Genomic DNA, 17,448 nt, shown 5'->3' with positions numbered 1-17,448 from the left:
TTTGTCTTCAAGAACCTGGACTGATACAGTGAACATACAGTGACTGGGACTAGCCTCTGACAGAAATAAGGGCAGGGGCAGAGATCCCCAGAACTGGGGTTCTAAATTGGAGAACCTCTAACGCTGGGCTAGAGACTTGATCTCATCATGCAAGGCCAGGAAAGCAAAAAGCAGGGCAAAAGTACATAAGGGCTGCATTGGTCTCTGGGGATTAGGTCAGTCTCCTTCCTTCTGATGAGATTATCAGGGCTATTGAAGGATACATGTCTGAATGCTCTTCTTCCCAGCAAATGGGAGCTGATTGCAGCAGGAGAGGGAACAGCCAGAGAGTCAAGAGGAAACTGTTGAAGGTATACAGTGCAAAAATGCAAATTTCAAATCCAGTTGTTCAAAGGGTGCTTGGTGGAAGGTGGCAAAGGGTCTATAACTTGGAAACAGTAAGACACCATGAGCAGGCTGAGTGAGTCTTTGTAACTGGCACACAGGGAATTGAGCCCTTGAACTTATTTGCTTTGCTCACTGCCATATCCTCAATGGTGCCTGGCATGTTGTAGGTCCTCAATAAGCATTTGTTAAATGAATGAGACATTCATTAAAATTGGACACACACCATTAGTTGGCACATCAAGGCACCTCATGTTGGTAGGATGGAATCATATTTGGATTTTCAGTCCAGACCTGTCTGACTCTGAAGTCCAAATTCTTAACCATTGGGCTGTATTGTTTACTTCTTAGACCCTAGTAGCAATAAGTGCTCAGGATTCAGCTTCCTGCCGAGCCATGTGAAGGTGCCCATCATGGTGCTGGTGCTCACCAAGCTGTTACTTGCCCTGGTTGCCATCTCCTCCCTCACTGTGCATCACCGTGGAAAATATGCTGGACTTTTCAAGGTGCCAAGGCTCCTCTGATTCTGGGCAAATGTGCTTGGGATGTCACCCTTTATGAATAACTATTAAAGAACATGATGCTTGTGTATCAAGGTCACACAGAGATTTTAGGGACATTGCTCTTTCAGAGTTGACTCATAGTTCACATTTCCTCCTCTCTCCAGTACTTACACTGGCACCTGGTGCCTGCATTACTCAGATACGATTTTACGCAGGGGGCTGAACTGGGACACAGATATGACTAACAAACATGAGTCAGTATTGTCCCCTGGCCCTTCAATGACTAAGGCTTTGTTACAGTCTTGTATGCCAGGTTCTTCCCTGGAGACTCATGTCTCCCAGGAGATTTCTTGGCATCTTCTACAGCTAGAATTCTGGTGGCCATCCTTCAGTTTCCCAGAGGTGTCAACTTGTACTATTCCTAGCAATAGACATAAGTGAGAATGTCCCTGGGGTCCTTCTCGGACAAAATTAGCAGTTTCAATCATATATAATAAATTCTCTTTAACTTCCTTGCAATAAAGTCAACAAGATAAAAAAATTTTAAATCAAGTTTCCATTTTATATGAAAATATGTAAAAAGCAAAATGACAGTGATGGAAAGCAGGTCTGCAGTTGCTTGAGAACTGGGTAGGAGGAGAGGACTGACTGCCAAGGGGTATGAAGACATGCATTAGGGTGAGGTCCTATTTCTTGATTGTGGTGGGTTATGTGATTGTATACCTGTTGTACAAGTTTAGAGTCCTTCAGAAGCAGACCCAGAGGTAAGAACTTGGGTGAAAGTAGATACGTAGGAGATGATTCCATGAAGTACAAAAGTACAGAGGAGGTATGGAAGATGTGACAGAACAGAGAAAAATGCACATTGATGATCAGTTTACTGTGGTGGGTAACTGGTGTTCAATCCTGTATTGTTTTGACTTGAGGTGTATTCCATAATCTCTTATTATTTCCTACACATTTTATTTTAAACATTACTTTTAGGAATAATTGAAAAACTAGGATAATGTAGACTACAACCAGATTATTTTTTTCCCTTCCACCAAGTACCTGATGGTACTAGCAGTCAAGGGCAAGACTGGGTTACCAAGATAACCCCCTGGAGAGTACCCACCCTTACTTTCTGAAGTAGGGGACTTCAGGGTCCCAGTCAAGGGCAGAGGGTCTCCACCTTCAGATGTGTTGGGTTCCAACCCCTGTTCCTTAAACCCCAGATGTCCACAAAACCACCCCACTTTTCAGTTCTTCCCCTCAGGTTGGCAAATGGCCCTAGGGTAAAAGCAGTAGCCCTTTAGCATATCTAACAAGAGGGGGATCTTTATCTTTGGCCTTTGGCCAAAGGCAGCCTTGTCTCTCAGAAGCTTTTTTCTTATTTTTTTGTACAAGCAAATGCCCCTTGGACAGAAATGGCTTCAATTCATCTCTTTAAGCTCCAATTCTTTCCCAGATCTACTATATTATGTCTTTCATGCTTTTTTGTAAATGGCCTACTATATTGTTGTCTTGGTGCTTTTATTTTTTATTTTTTTGTAAATGCTTCTGGTATTTATCCAACTTCTTTTTAATTGTCTTTAGTGAAAGGATAAAGGGACTCACATGTATTGAGGTCCCAAGAGCCAGGAAGTGCAGTTAAGAGACACAAATCCCAATGGTCCTAGAGATTCATTCCTGTCCCTCTTGCATTATTGTGATAGGTTAGGTTATTGTTCAGCACATACTCATTCCACTCAATCTTCCTAAGAGGAGTCTACTTCCCAGCCCTTTTGATGTTGAAGTTGGCTTTGTGACTTGCTTTGACTACTAAGACGTGGCCAAATGCACTTGCGTACTTGGACTTGCCCTCCTGTACCTATCTCTGCCATGAAAAGAACTTTCCTCAGGAGAAGTTTCCTTCAGCATGGCCCCAGAATGAACACACGTGAGAGGAGTCTTGAGCCCAACCCACAGAAGAGCCAACCCCAGCTGAACTTGCAGCTTGAAGCAGAGCAACTCAGATGAGCCCAGTTTAGACCCCCAACTTATTGACAGCTGTGTGAGAGAAAACAAATGAGAATTCTTTTAAGTCACTGCATTTGGGGGATAGTTTGTTACACAGCATTTTTGTGGTGATAGTGCATGTAGCCTAACTTGAAGCTGACTCAGCAGATCTTAGTTACGGCAACAGAAAAAAAGCCTATTATCAGAATCTGAGCTCCAGAAGCTACTCTCTTCTAACAGGTCATTCCCCAAACCAGGAGGGTCTCCTCGTTACATAATTGCCTAGATTCCCTATTTCTCATTCTCTATAAGTGGTTAAGCATTACAGGAGTGTTGTCCCTCACCTGGAAAACTCCATTTTGGGGACTGGTATACCCAGTCTATTTATGCCAGGCTTAAGCCTGTGTCTTTGTTGCATAATGAGGACTAGTGCTGTGCTGCATCTCGAGTACATTTTCCCCGCACAATCTTATTTTGCATTTACACTATGTAGCTCTAGTGGTGTGCATGTGCCTCTGCTCCCTTTGCAGGTTGGGTAAAGGTTGGTCAGAACCATTTGGCACGTTATTATCCAAAGCCAGAAATTCCAAACGCTCTGTTAAAAACCCATCACCCAAACCTAACAAATTCTGCTATTTTGTCATGTGCATTTTTTTGCATTGTTTCATACTGATATCGCAGAGATGTAGGAATGCTATTGATTTTTGTAAGCTGATATTGTATCCAACAATCTTGCTGAATCTCCTTTAGTTTTCACTGTTTGTTCATATACTATCTTGAATTTTCTATGCTGACAATCATAATAACTGAATATAATCAGAGGATTTTTTTCCCTCTTCATTCCTAGTTCTTATATCTGTTTCCTTTTTGTCTTTTTACATTGATTAGACCCTCCAATATGATGTTGGATAGTAACTATGATAGCAGCATTGATTAGACCCTCCAATATGATGTTGGATGGTAACTATGATAGCAGTGAACATCTTTGCCATGTTTTAAACAAAATGCTTTTAAAATTCCACTATTATGTGTAATGTTTGCTGTAGGTTTTTGTGGATTAAGGAAGTTCCCTTTTATTCCTGTTTTGCTAAAATAAATATTTTAATAATTGAAAATTGACTTTCATTGAAAGCTTTTTCTGCATTTATTAGAATGATCATATGTATTTATATTTTAATCCATCGATGTGGTAAATCATACCGAATTTATCTTCATCAGTGAAGAAGTTGAATAAGCCAGGCATTATTGATTTCTTGAATGACTGGCAAAATGAGCTTGCAAAAATATTCAGACTTGGTGTGATTCAGCAGGGGAAACCTGACTACAAATTCAACTTTTTTATAAGTATGTCCCTGTATTTGCTTCACTGTGAAGCAAATCACACAAAGAAGAGTACAAAACACACTTGCATCTCTTAAAAGTAATAGTAACATGAACACCTGTAGGTCTATGAGATAGACTAAGAAATAACACAAGTTCCTTAGAAGTTCCCTGTGTAACCCTCCAAGGTCATGTCCCTTTTTCTCCCCTAGGGAAACCCTATCCTGAATTTTGTGTAAAACATATCCTTGTTTTATTTGTAATTTTAACTCTATGTATCTCTGGGAAATATTATTTAGTTTTGCCTATTTTTGAACTTTATATAAAATGTATCATACTGTTATATAGTCATCTATGACTTTCTTCCTTTGCCCTATATTTTGTTTTTGGAAATTGAAATGTTTACCTGTAGTTAATGCTGCTTCTTTTTTTTTTTTTTTTTTTTTTTTTACTGTATAGTATTACACTGTATTAAATTACTAAATTTATCGATTTTACTATTGATTGACATTTGGGTTGTTTCCAGTGCTTTTATTATTACAACTAATGCTGCCATTAAGACCCCTGGTGCGTGCGCGCGCATACACACACACACACACTCCCTACCTAGGAATGAACTGTTTGGTGGTAGGATATATATTAATGAGCCATATGTGTTTCCTTTTATATAAATAATTTTTAAAAATCAAACCAGCAAAGTACCTGTGAGCCACCTACTTATCTTTGTAAAAAAAACTTTTACTGAAATCAGGGCCAGAATCAGTCGGAGGAAAGTGACACAAAGTTGGATAAATTGAGGGTCAGACTTTTGTATTTATTTTATGTTTTAATATTTTGTTCATCATGGATTTTTTTGCATTAATTTTGATTTTAAAAAGTGTTATGTCAAAATATGATTTACATTGATTACTATACCTTTTGGTGCTTGCTTAAATTCTGTGCCCAAAGCAAATACCTCCCTTGCTTCATCCTAGGCCCAGCCCCGTCAGTGGTCTAAACTACTTATTATCTCCAGGCTGCACTTCTGCAATAGCTTCCTAACTAGTCTCTCCACTTCCACATTTGCCTCCCCTCTTTGATCCATTCTCCACATGGCAGCCAGCCTGATCTTCTGAAAAAGATAAATTGATTATGTCACTTCTCTTTTTCAAACCGTTCAATGGTCTCTTAACTTACTTAGAATAAAATCCAAATTCCATGTAAAACCCTGCTTAGTCTGGGTTTTGCCTTCTCTGCTAACCTCATCTCCTACCACTCGGCCTTTGTATGCCCTGACTTCACTGGTTAACTTTCTATGCTAAATTCATTCCTGTATCAAGGTCTTGGCACAGGCCCTTCTTTAAAAGGGGGATCCCTTCCAATCCTTTACATTTCAGATCAAGTCATTCCTTTAGAGAGGCTGTCCAGTCTCAAGTAAAGCCTGATATATCTATTACTCTGTTCTTTTTCCTTCCTAATGCTTTGACAACACATAAGTAGAGTCTGACTTGCTTATTATTTTACTTGTTTTCTGTCTTCTCTTTTATTCCCTAAGATCTTTGAGGGAGCTTAGTGCTTTGCTCACTTCCATGTAACCAATATTTAGCACTCAAATACTCACTAAATAATTAAAACTAGAAAAGATAAATAATAACAACAAAACTCCAAGTAAATGGATATACATATAAAGTAGCATTAATATTTATTAATATTAAACCAATCTGGCCATTACAAGGGTCATAAAACTAATCATTTCCACTGGCCCAGTAGGTCTATATTTGAGACTATATCCTAAGCATGTAACTTGAAAATTTATTTAAAATATCCACATATTAATAATTTATGAAGGCTGAAAAGATGGGAAACAACCCATTATATTGCCTGTTTTCATTCTCCTTCTCCAGCCTAGATAAGCCCAACTGTATGTTGCTTCTATGGCAGAATCCAAGCAGACAAGAATTGTTAGAGAAAAACCATTCATTTGGGCAAAATACAATCAGCATGATTTTTAAGTTCACCAGCCTCAGACAGGCAGTCATTATTTCCCTGAAATGCTGTTGTTTTTCTGATGAAGCTGTTCTTCTCTCTACAGATGCTATTTGAATATCTGTCATTCTCCTTTGACCAAATGAGCCATCATTTAAGTCAGGAAACCTGAGAGCTGTCATGAGAACCCCTCCTTATCCAGTTCATCACCAAGTCCTATTGTTTCAACCTCAGGAAATATCTTTCATTCATCATCTCTTTCCTATTTTCACTGCCACCACAATCAGAACCACCGTGTGGATAACTGAAATATTCTATTAGTTGCTCAATTTTCATTCTTGTTTTCTCCTATCCATTCTCCACATAGCAGAGTGATCTCTTTTTTTTAATGTATAAAATGAACTCATACATATAATAGATCAATATAGCAATTTATAAAGAAAAAGTTATATTCTCCCTCCACTCCTTTCCAATTGCAATCCCCCAAGGTAACCAACCACACACTAAATATTTGCTGTTTATTTATCCTCCCATTTTTTTCTGTGCTATACAGAAATATTTTTGACTAATTCTTTTTTAGTTTTTAAAAATGCATAGCATTATACCCAATATATCATGTTATAATTTACTTACTTATTCTTTACCTAATAACATATCATGGACATTCTTTCAGATCAATGTATAGTTCTTTACCTCTCTCTTTTTAACATAGTTGTGTAACATCCTAGAGAATGGAATTTTAAAAGTTGAATTAATAACTTCCCCAGTGATGAACATTCAGTAGCACAGTCTTTTAAAAATGTACATTAGATCATGCCTCTTTCCTTCAAAGGCTTTCCTGTTCCCATGGAATAGGGTTCACACTTCCTACCGTGGCCTGCAAGGCTCTGGAATGATCTGGCCCTTGCTTCTCCTTAATTTGCCTTACATCCCACCTCCCCTTGCTCACCATAATCCCTGCTAGCCTCCCAGTAAGTTTTTTTCCACTTCATGGTCCTGTATATTTTCTACTCTTAACCTGAAAACATCATCCCTATCCTCCTCTTGCTTACCAATCTAAATTAGGTTCCCCTCTTAAATATTCTCATAACATTTTGTAAACACCTTCATGGTATTCATCACCAGTTATAATTATCAATAAGAGATTGCATTTATATTAATATACTTGCTTTTTATTTAAATGTCTAATTTTTTCATCTCTACCTCCTCCACTAGGCACTTATACCTAGCACAATACTCAAAGGCAAAAGACATTTATTAAGTCAGTATATGGTATGTTCTGCACTGAGGAATCATTAGGCAGCTAGGTAATAGAATTTAGTGTTAACTAACTTTTATGTTAAATGTTACATGGATAAGTCTATATGAAATCATACATACAACATATACATATATATGAAAAATTAGTAATGTAGTGTAAAAGGAGCATTGGCCTGAGAGGGAAATGACTCTGTCACTAATTAGTTGGTGACCTAGGAAAAGTCATTTCTTCACTATTAGTCTCCAAGAATCAACGACTGTCAGCAGATGTGGTATTGCCCCCTAGTGTTGGATATTGTGGGAGGTACTACTGATCTTTAGAAGGGAGGGGCCAGGTAAGCTAGGCTTCCTGCAAAATGTAGGACTGTTCCTCGCATGAAAAATTATTTTGTGTCCCTCATGACTTTTAAATACCCCAGTTAGGCGAAAAAACTGTATATAATGATCCATACCTAAAATCTGATCTATTTTACATATGAACACAAAGCTGTTTTTAATTTTTACATAATTCTAAAGTAAATGTTTTAGGAATGCATCTACAATGGTCACTGAGGACAGATAGGTGTTGTCACCAAAGGTGGCCAAAACACCATACCTGTCTGTGTCAGTTGGTATTGTAGCTTTCATATTCATAGGGATTTTATTTGTAAGTGCTAGCAAATGATGATTTGATTATATTTCTTAGACTAGTCAAGTCTGAGCATTTATATATTGAAATACAAATCACTGTATTATAAATTGCTTTCCTTGTACTTTTTATATCATATATAGGACATTATTCTGATTTAAAACAAAATCATGTATGTAGATGAAATCATAAATTATTCATGAATTTCATTTTAGGCTAAATAAAAGAGACATTATGAAGATACTGCTCTTAAAAAAAGGTGTGTTAAATAAGATGACGGATTAGATGATGACCAAGATCCTTTCTAGTTCTTAATATGGTGGTTCTAATCTTAATTTTGTTCTTTTCATTACTTGGTTTATATTCCACTATAAAATTGGTAATATAAAAAAATAAACACACATTAAAAAAACACATATCTCCTGACTGTTTAGACAGTTACCTAAAGGTGGTGAATCCAAACGATTTCCCAAGTTTCCTTGCTAGGTAGTAATTTCATGATTCTATAATTTCAAATTTGGGGTAAATTGTGAGCTTATTACATATTTTAACGTTTCACCAAATAATAATCTCTAGGCTTGATAGTGAAGAAACCAAAACACAAAGAATTTATGTATTAAAAAATGAAATGAAGTCTTCTTACTATGAGACTACGTTCACAGTTTTAAAATTGCAACCTTTCCCCCTATTCTCTTTCTGTTTTAAATTTCTCATCAGTTACGATATACTATGCATTTTAATTATGTTTTAAAATTGTCCCCTCTGTTTTTTCCCTCACTCCAATACCCACACTAGAACAGACACAGGAATTCCTAGAATAGGAACAGGGAATTTTATGTTTTGCTCACCGTCGCCTCCCTTTGTATAGAACAGCGCCGGGCACATAGGAGCTCAACTGAGTATTTGTTGTATGAATGGGTGAAGAACACACGCAATAAGCAAAAGCGACTGCGTCGAGCGCCAACTGCCACCAGAATTCTAGGAGGCATGCGGGAGGGACCAGGAACTTGACTGATTTTTTGAGAATGAGGACTCCTCGGCGCTCAGAGAGATTACGACTGCATTCTTAGATTCGTTGGAATGCACTGATGTACGAAGGGTTTGTGAACTCCGCGCGCACAGCTGTGCAGGCTGGAAATCTACCTAACAATAATTTGCACCTAAACCGCGCAATGTTCTCAGATTACATCCTTAGAAACACATTTTTGTAAGTGCATGGGTCTTCCGTTCTCTTGCACGTCTGAACAGGACAATTTAGGTTATTTCTTCACTGGAGATAAACGGTGAGAATGGTATTAAGGGTGGTGGCTCCAGAATGCGCAAACACGGGAAACAGGTTAACACTCACTTTTCGCAGAGGCCAATTCAGTATTCAATTCCCACCCAGATCAAATCCCGCGCTCCTCCTACCCGCAACCTGCCTCTACCCCGCCCTCTTTAATACCTATGGTAGGCGGGGCAGAGATGTTCTCGGCTCCCCCCAAATTGGTAAATCCCGCCCGGAGTTTTGGTTTCGCATATTTGAGCAAACACCGAGGAAACGGAACCACTAACGAAGGCCGCAGACCAAATGACAGCGGAGCAGCACCTGCGGGCGGAGAAGGAAGCAAAACATGAGGAAAGTCAGCGGCGTAAATGCCCACGTGAGGTCGGCGATCCCATCTGCCCTCGGAGTGAGAACTTCAACTCCCGGCTTGCAGCTGGGCGGTTGCCCTCCGAGGACTACAACTCCCAGGGTGCTGCGGGAGCGGCCGCCAGCCGCTCCGCCCGCCCCTCCCCCGCCCCTCCCGGACGGATCGGCGTGCGCCTGCGCACGGGAGGCCGGAGGAGTCTTACCCTAATGTAAGATGGTGGCCCGTCTGGCTGTGGAACCCACCGAAAGCTGAGAGTCTCTCTCTCAGCCGTAAAGGTCGGACTCACTGAAGCAATCAGGCCCGGTTCTGAAGAGTTTTTTCCCCGACACTCGTTCAGTGGTCTCTTGTGAGGACGCGGCAGCGCGTGGAGTCGGCTAAGGGAAAAGCGAGGCAAGGCAGGCGGGTGAGTCTATGCGGAGCTGGGCTTAGGGGAAACCCGGGGCTGACCGGCTACGAGAGAACGGAGGCTTCGCTGGGACTGTGCAGGCCGCACCCCCTTTTCTCCCCACCCCCCGCCTCATCTTCACCCTCCTTCTTAGTCTTCCTCCTCTTCCTCCTCCTCCTCCTCCTCCTCCTCCTCCTCCTCCTACTCCTCCTCCTCCTTCTCCTCTCTACGCCACAGCAGTTACCACCAGGAAAAGGGAGCGGGGCTGAAAGCAGCGCGGCGGCGAGCACCGACTGCTTCGAAAATCTCTTCAATTGGGCAGCCGAGGCGGCTTCTCGTCTTCAGCGCTCTCCCCTACGTTTTTGTAGGGGCAGGAATCTTAGGTCTCAGGACTCCTTGTTTTCCTAGCCCTCTTTTCCCTCTCTGACGTCCTTTCCCGGTGGCCCCCGTCTCCCAAGACCAAAGCCATCACTTCCACTCTGACCCGTGTTGTTGCTGCTCATTAATCTCCCTGCTCCTTGCCCACTCGTCCTGCTGCTTGTTTTTTGCTCCGCTGCTACCACTCTGGAGTTAGCCTTTGCCCCCCTCTGGTGCTTGCAGTCAGCCCCCAGTCTGCTACCCTAGAGCTGCTTCCGATTTGCAGCCTTTCCTTTAACTACATCTGTCATTTTAAAGCTGCCCCTTAAGTACCTAGATTATGCTGCTGCTTGTTCTAACCCACCTGTTTCACAGCTTTCTTGGGTATTGCCCGTTCCTTCCCTCTTTCCTATGCAGATTCTTTCAACATACCCTTCCAGAAAAAAAAGGGGTGCCCCGTGTTGGCCCCAGAAAAGTCAAGGAAGTTGGGAAGTGAATGAAGTGAGGTAGGATACTATTATACATTCTGAGAGAGGATCGTTTATTCAGGCTACTCCAGAGAGGAACGTCTTCGTTTTACTTCCAGTGATCTATTTGTGGTTTATTCGCTCTGTTGAGACGTGGGGGTTTTTTTGTTTTTGTTTTTTTCTCTTTCTTTTTCTTTTCATTTTTGCCCGGTTTCTCCATGCTACCAAGCATTCTTCTGAATTGCCTCTCCCAGAACAGTTAATGTGGGCTTTGATTATACCAATAAGTATAAAGATAAATCTGCCCCACAACCAAATTCATCTGTGAACTCCACGAACAAATATAAGTAATATTTTGATTATATGCAAGTTGTGTGTGGGTTGCAGATCCTTTCCAAACTGAGAATTGATTATCGACTCTGAGTTTTATTGATGTTCGGCTTAATTGATGACATATTATATTTATGGTTTGAGTGGAAATTTCCTTTCCAGCTAATTTCAGGCTTACTTAATGTTTTTGGATTTGGGAAATTCTTGGATGGTAGATATCTGAATAAACTGCCTTCTCTTGAAAACCATTAGGTATGTGTGCAAAAGAAAAATAGATTTTTTTTTTTTTCAAAACTGAATCCCTCATTTTTTCCATAGAAGAGAAGGAGGTTGGGAAAAGAAAGCTGTGCCCATGTAAGCATTTGATGGCCCTCACTGTCATTGTTTACATTAAAAAGCAGAAAACTAGAAGCCAGCGATGGCTTATGATGTCTGTTTTGGTGAAAGCTAAATTGAAATGTACTAATGGCATAATGGGAAGAACGAGTTTTTGCTATAATCAGACCATTATGAAATAATTACCAGGAAAGCAGAATAACATAGATCAGATACATACATCTCAAGTTTAAAGATAAATAAAACATTGTGTTCTTAATATATATGAAAAAAATGTTAAAAGTCATAGTAGCAATCTCATGCACTAATATCTCTTATTTGCAAAAGTAATATTACCTCAAGGGTAAATACAAGTACATATAGTTGTTTTAATCACTTTTGGATATTATGGTATTATTGTGATTTTTTAATAGATTTTACCTGTAATACTTGAGGAATCTTAGTTTGGCTTTATATTCACTTGATTGTGATAAATGGTCTGTTTTATCAAATGTAAACTAAGTTAGAAAAGCTGTTTATAAAACTTCATTTTTTTCCTTTTCAGCCATGTAAGCCACAATTTGGGGAAACTAAATAAATCCTTACTCTTCTGAGAATTCTGGAAGCAATTTATATAGCAAACTTTGTCCTGTGCTATAACCTGAGGTTTTGGGTTTGTTTTTTTTTTTTTTTTTTTTTTTTGATTACTTACATTTAGTTTATCAGTAGGAATATATTTAATACAGTTGATCTTCAACTCTAAGCAAAAAATATATTTCATTTTTCTTTGTAATACACTGGTGGAGAAGTTTTCCACTTTGAATAAGCCTAACACAGGTTTAGAAACCCTTGGCAGTCGTACTTGGCTGAATTGTAAGCAGTGTGTTCTAGGAGAGGACTGTTTGGCAGAAGAGGGTAAATGATTTTAATACATCTTTTGTAAAGATATTTTGCCTCAATAAAAACATTCACAAGTAATTTTCTCTATTCCATATTTTTTTCCTGCAATCATTAAATTCTTAGTTTCAGCACTCTTGAGGTCAAAATGAATTTATTTTGAGATATTTAACATGTCTAAAGAAGATATCTAAAGTTCTTTGACATTTTGATAGGAAATAGGGAGCTGAGATTTCAAAATCTTTTTGTATGATTTAAGTTTTTAGGTGTAACATTATGAACATTGCAGCTTCATAATTTTGTGGGGTTTTTTTTTTTTTTGGTAGTTTGGAATACTTTCTGTCAGGTTCAGTAGTTGAATTCTTCAAATGAATAGATTATTTCTATAGGAAGTTTTTTGAACATGAGTTACTTAAGGTTGACTTATTGTAAAATTTGTTCTCATAAAGTTCCGTAGACAAATTTAAATTTTATTAGAATGAGATGGTTATAATCAGATGGTGAAATGCAGAAAAATTGGTAATGCCCTTCAACTTTAATTTGAATGGGAGCACTAGTGATAACTTACAGTTCATTACTCTGTAAAAGAAAGAGGGTGTTGCTTAAGGGTGAACTCCTTGCGTTAAGGAAGTTTTATTCTTAAAATGATTTTACATGTATTAAGAGAATGAAAAAATACCTTCTCAGTTTAAGCAGTATGATTTTAGAAGTCTTCCCTTTCCTTCACTACTCCTGTCTTTAAGGTTAAGGTACACTCTTCATTTTAATTTTTTTTTTTTTTTTTTTTTGGTGCCTGCAAATAATACTCAATTGAATCTACTTCAACTCAGTGTTACTATTTTTATAGGCTATTCAAGTAAAATAGAAGGTTTTAATTTGTGAGAACTTGAGCCTGTGCTGAAAGTTCAGTTAGTTTTCTGTCATTAAGTATAGTACTGTCTTGACTTTTTGTAAAGGAAATTACATTCAGCTCAATTTTTCTAAAGAAAAACAGTAGGGAAATAGGTTATAGAGAGTTTTAGTGTTCTAAAAATAGTATAACTAGAATGTACTACATACTTTTCTCAAAGGATTTCTTAATCTAAGTGGAACTTGTAAATGGTTTTCATCCCACTGGAATAGCATATATTGGATAAAACTTGTTAACACATTTTGAGATTTAAAAAAATTTTGTGTTACCTCAGAGATGTTAGGATAAATCTGCAAATGCCCGTTCTTAGATAAAATGTGACAATACTCTTGATATTTTAAAGGTTGTAATTGGTAGTAATATTTTTTTCTCAGAAGTTGAGAGTACACAAATTATAAAGATGGCATAGTTTACTCATTTAATGATTCAATGAAAGAAGATAAGTGAGACTTTTAATCTAATATTTAGTGGTTTTTCTGAAGGAACTGTTTCAGAATTGTTTTTAATCTCATTGTTATGTGGCCTTTATTAAAAAGATTGTGTGGTAAATGTCAACTTTTTGAAATGTAGTAATATTAATCCAGTGGGTTATGTCACATTTCTTTTTCATAGTGTGAGTCTTTTATTTTTTGATCAGAAAGTAGTTTATAGAAGACAAAATTTCAGCATTGTTTTGGCCCCTTTGATTAGCTTTCCTGTAGCAGTTTTTCTTTTACCAGAAAAGAGAAATTACATGCTACTAAAAAGAAGATGATTACTTTTACTTGCTAGGAAAATGAAACTTTAAAGATAGTGCAAGTACAGTGCAGTTTGAGTATGAGTTTATTTTTCTCCTGAGGAGTTTATTTGTGAGGATAGTTTCATTCTTCCTAAACTCTGTGTATACAAGAGACTTGTCCTGTTTTAAACTTTAATTGCACTGGGTGATGGGCAGATGATTTATTGCTATTATTATGAACTTTGCCATTTGTATATGTGTATATGTCAGGATATCTGTCCACAATCAAGTATGTTTTTTTAGTTAATTAAAACCTTACCTCTTGAGTGTTTAGAGAAAATATAGAGAAGGGGAAATCAAAATAATCAGATTGGTTTGCATATATATGCCTAAAACCAGTTTGGGGGAAAAAAAGTCAAGGCAAAGAAACAGTGTAATTAGAAGAATAAAATACCAACATTTAAAGATAGTAGGTGTTGTACTACTGCTTTTGGAAGGAGTTAGTGAATGATGTAGGGAAATAACGATTGAATTTTGAAAAGTAATTATGGACAGGTATTAAAGCGGTCGAGCATTTTTTAGCAGCACAGACATACATTGACATTAAGCCAAGTATCTGAAATTTCTTAAGCATATTTTTCAGTCCTAGGAATAGAGAGGAAGTGTTCATTTTTCTGATTATTTGAGAACCTGCTAATTCAATCCCTGTTAAAGGCAATAGGTGTCTTCAGATTGTGAATTTCTTGAAATAACATCGACTGACTTGTGTTACTGAACATTGATTCTTCTTATTTTCTGCCTTTCATATATTGCTTATGGTTTTTATTCCCCCTCTGGTGTTTTTGATTTTCAGTTGTGAATATTATAATTGAATGAAAATTTGAAATGTAAACAGTATTTCTTGTGGTGGTAAGATTAATTTTTCTTTCATGGAGATCTCCTCTGTTTTGATTAGATTTTTTTCCCCTCTGATTTTTAAATTCTTAGTTAAGAATTAGGATCATGCAGGTTCCTTGTCAAATTAGACCTTTCCAGAAATTTTTTTCTTACTTTAAATGGGGACCTAGGTATTTATTGGGTAAAGAAAAATATTATGATATATCTTGGTTTTCTCATTTAAAATGAAGTAAGGACATTATTGTTTTTTTTTTTTTTTTTTTGGAGGAGGAAGGTAATTAGGTTTGTTTGTTTGTTTGTTTGTTTATTTATTATTATTACTTTTTTAATGGAGGTACTGGGGATTGAACCCAGGATCTTGTGCATGCTAAGCACCCACTCTACCGCTGATCTGTACCCTCACTCCTGCTCCCCCCCCATATTAGTATTTAAAAAAACTTATTAATGTGAAAAGTTTTAAGCAGGAGTAGACATGAACTTCTATGTAGCTGTCATTTCAAAGGTCATCAACTCATAGCCAATCTGGGTTCATCTTTACACAAATTAGTTTACTCCTTGTCTCCCTACTCTTTGACCTGGATTATTTAAAGCAAATCCTAGTCATCACATTATTTCATTTGTACTAGAACTCTTTTGACATAAAATATCCTTTTTTTTTTTTTAAATCCGTATTATTCAATCACTTTGTCTAATAGTATTTAAGTACTTATTATAGACCTACTTCTTGGGAAATGGCCCAGCCTCTTCTAATAGTTTATTATCTTGTTGGGTTTACTTTCATAATAGTAAAACTAGCACTGTTCAAAGCATTATACAAGTAATGCTTTGATACATAAGTCTGAGTCCAGTATATATAGTCTGAGTCCAGTGTGTTAGTATAAGGTTATCTTTAGACTAAAGTTTTAGGAGTAGGGCTTCCTTGAGAAAGTGGGACTTGAATAAAGAACATGTACTATCTGTATAGGCAGAGTGTCTTCATAAGGAGAATATTCCATACGTTACATGTAGGGCATGGAAGCAGTAGCATACACTTTGGTGGGGACTGGCATGATGTGAGAGAGCTGCAAGGAATCTGATTTCAGTGGAGTAAGTTGTTAATTTCTGAGAATGATGTCAGAGAAATTAGTACACTACAGTCAAGCTAGATTATGAGGTGTATTTAGTGTCAGGTTGAATCTGAGGTGCTAAGTGGTAAGGAGCCAGTAGAAGTTTGTTGGGGGCAGGAGAGGACATAATGAAAGTGCTCTTTAGAAAGATTCCTCTTTCAGTAGTGTGCAGCATATTTTGAGGTTGGCAGTGAGTGAAAAATTAATGTGTAGGCCACTGAGGTAAGGCACCATCAGAAAGAGATTGGTGTGGAAATTTTACAGTATTTGGTAGCTAATTGAGTCCATCTTTTCTTTAGTCTCTTACATCTAGAAATGGCACCAAGGTTTTGGGGAATAGAAAGTGAAGAAATGTAGCCCATTTGTCTTTGATAGTAGACTGTAATTTGTTATCTAAGCACAGCTTTTGGAAAGGAAGTGATACATGATTACTCAAATAACCTCAAAAAATTTCAGCAGAAAATAGCTATCAGTGTTTTCAAGTAATTTTAGATATTTACTCATTGGGAAATAAGAGTTTGGAAAATGCAGAAAATCTTTACTACATGATAATGAAATGGAACAGACTTTATTTGTAAAAGGGAAATTTATGCCTCATCTGCTTCTCGTGTGTGTATGAGTTCAGAAAGAGTATTAAGAAATGTATATTTGAATAGCTTGTAACCAGTATATATTATTGGATATCTTTAAAGCTTAATAATGACCTGATTAAAGCAGAAGGAATGGCAGAAAACTCTTATGAAGTAGGGCAATAATATTGTCAGCCCCAAGCTCCCTTAAGGATGAATAAGGATAGGTCAGCAGGCCAAGGAAGAATGTAGGGACATTATTAAGTGAAAGTTTATTCTTTCATTTATTTTGATCTACTTAGTTTTGCAAAGGCATTGTTAGAAACAGATCTGGTTAAACAACAGCCATCTTTATTTTATTTGGATTTTTTTTTTTTAAGTTCTGAGACCCTTTAAGTTATTCTTTTCTTTGTTTTGGTTTGTTGACTCTTCATTAAGCCAACTTCATCTCTTGTGTATTTCTGGATAGCATGCTTGCTTTTTTTGTGTGTGAAGGAAAATTTCATTTTTTATCTTAAAGTGGGGAGGGGAGTAGATTTCTTTTTGTGGATCTATAAATAGTAGACAAATTATACTGTATTGCCATTTGTTCTCTTCCTGCTTCCCTTGGTATCACATGTATTTCCCTCTTTACAATACTTAGCGTTTGGATCTCAAGAATTCTCACAATTGAGTCTGAAACATCTCAAGCTTAAGGTGCTTACAACTTCAAAATTAAGTTTATCTTAATTTACCAATCATTTTTTCCCCTCTTATTATAAAAGTTATAATCTACCATAATGCCATAGGCTTTTTGGGTACTTGGGAAATATTAATAAGGATAAAG

At 37.4% G+C, this 17,448-nt stretch overlaps 1 protein-coding gene across 6 annotated transcripts in view; it reads left to right on the top strand.

The window, feature by feature from the left end:
• The first annotated feature begins 9,844 nt into the window (after window positions 1–9,844).
• The window catches only part of CNOT4 (CCR4-NOT transcription complex subunit 4), a 120,313-nt gene continuing 112,709 nt past the window's right edge, over window positions 9,845–17,448 (top strand). For 4 of the 6 annotated variants that reach the window (XM_006186098.2, XM_006186097.2, XM_006186102.2 and 1 more), the window contains exon 1: window positions 9,845–10,074. The gene's annotated coding sequence lies outside the window, so the exon portion shown is untranslated. The remainder of the gene's footprint in view (window positions 10,075–17,448) is intronic. The other 2 variants (XM_006186099.2, XM_006186100.2) reach the window with 2 other exon arrangements.

This window comes from Camelus ferus, chromosome 7 (assembly GCF_009834535.1).
Source record: "Camelus ferus isolate YT-003-E chromosome 7, BCGSAC_Cfer_1.0, whole genome shotgun sequence".
Lineage (NCBI taxonomy): Eukaryota > Metazoa > Chordata > Mammalia > Artiodactyla > Camelidae > Camelus > Camelus ferus.
Note: the sequence above shows the minus strand (reverse complement) of the source record. Positions and strands in the feature narration are given on the sequence as shown.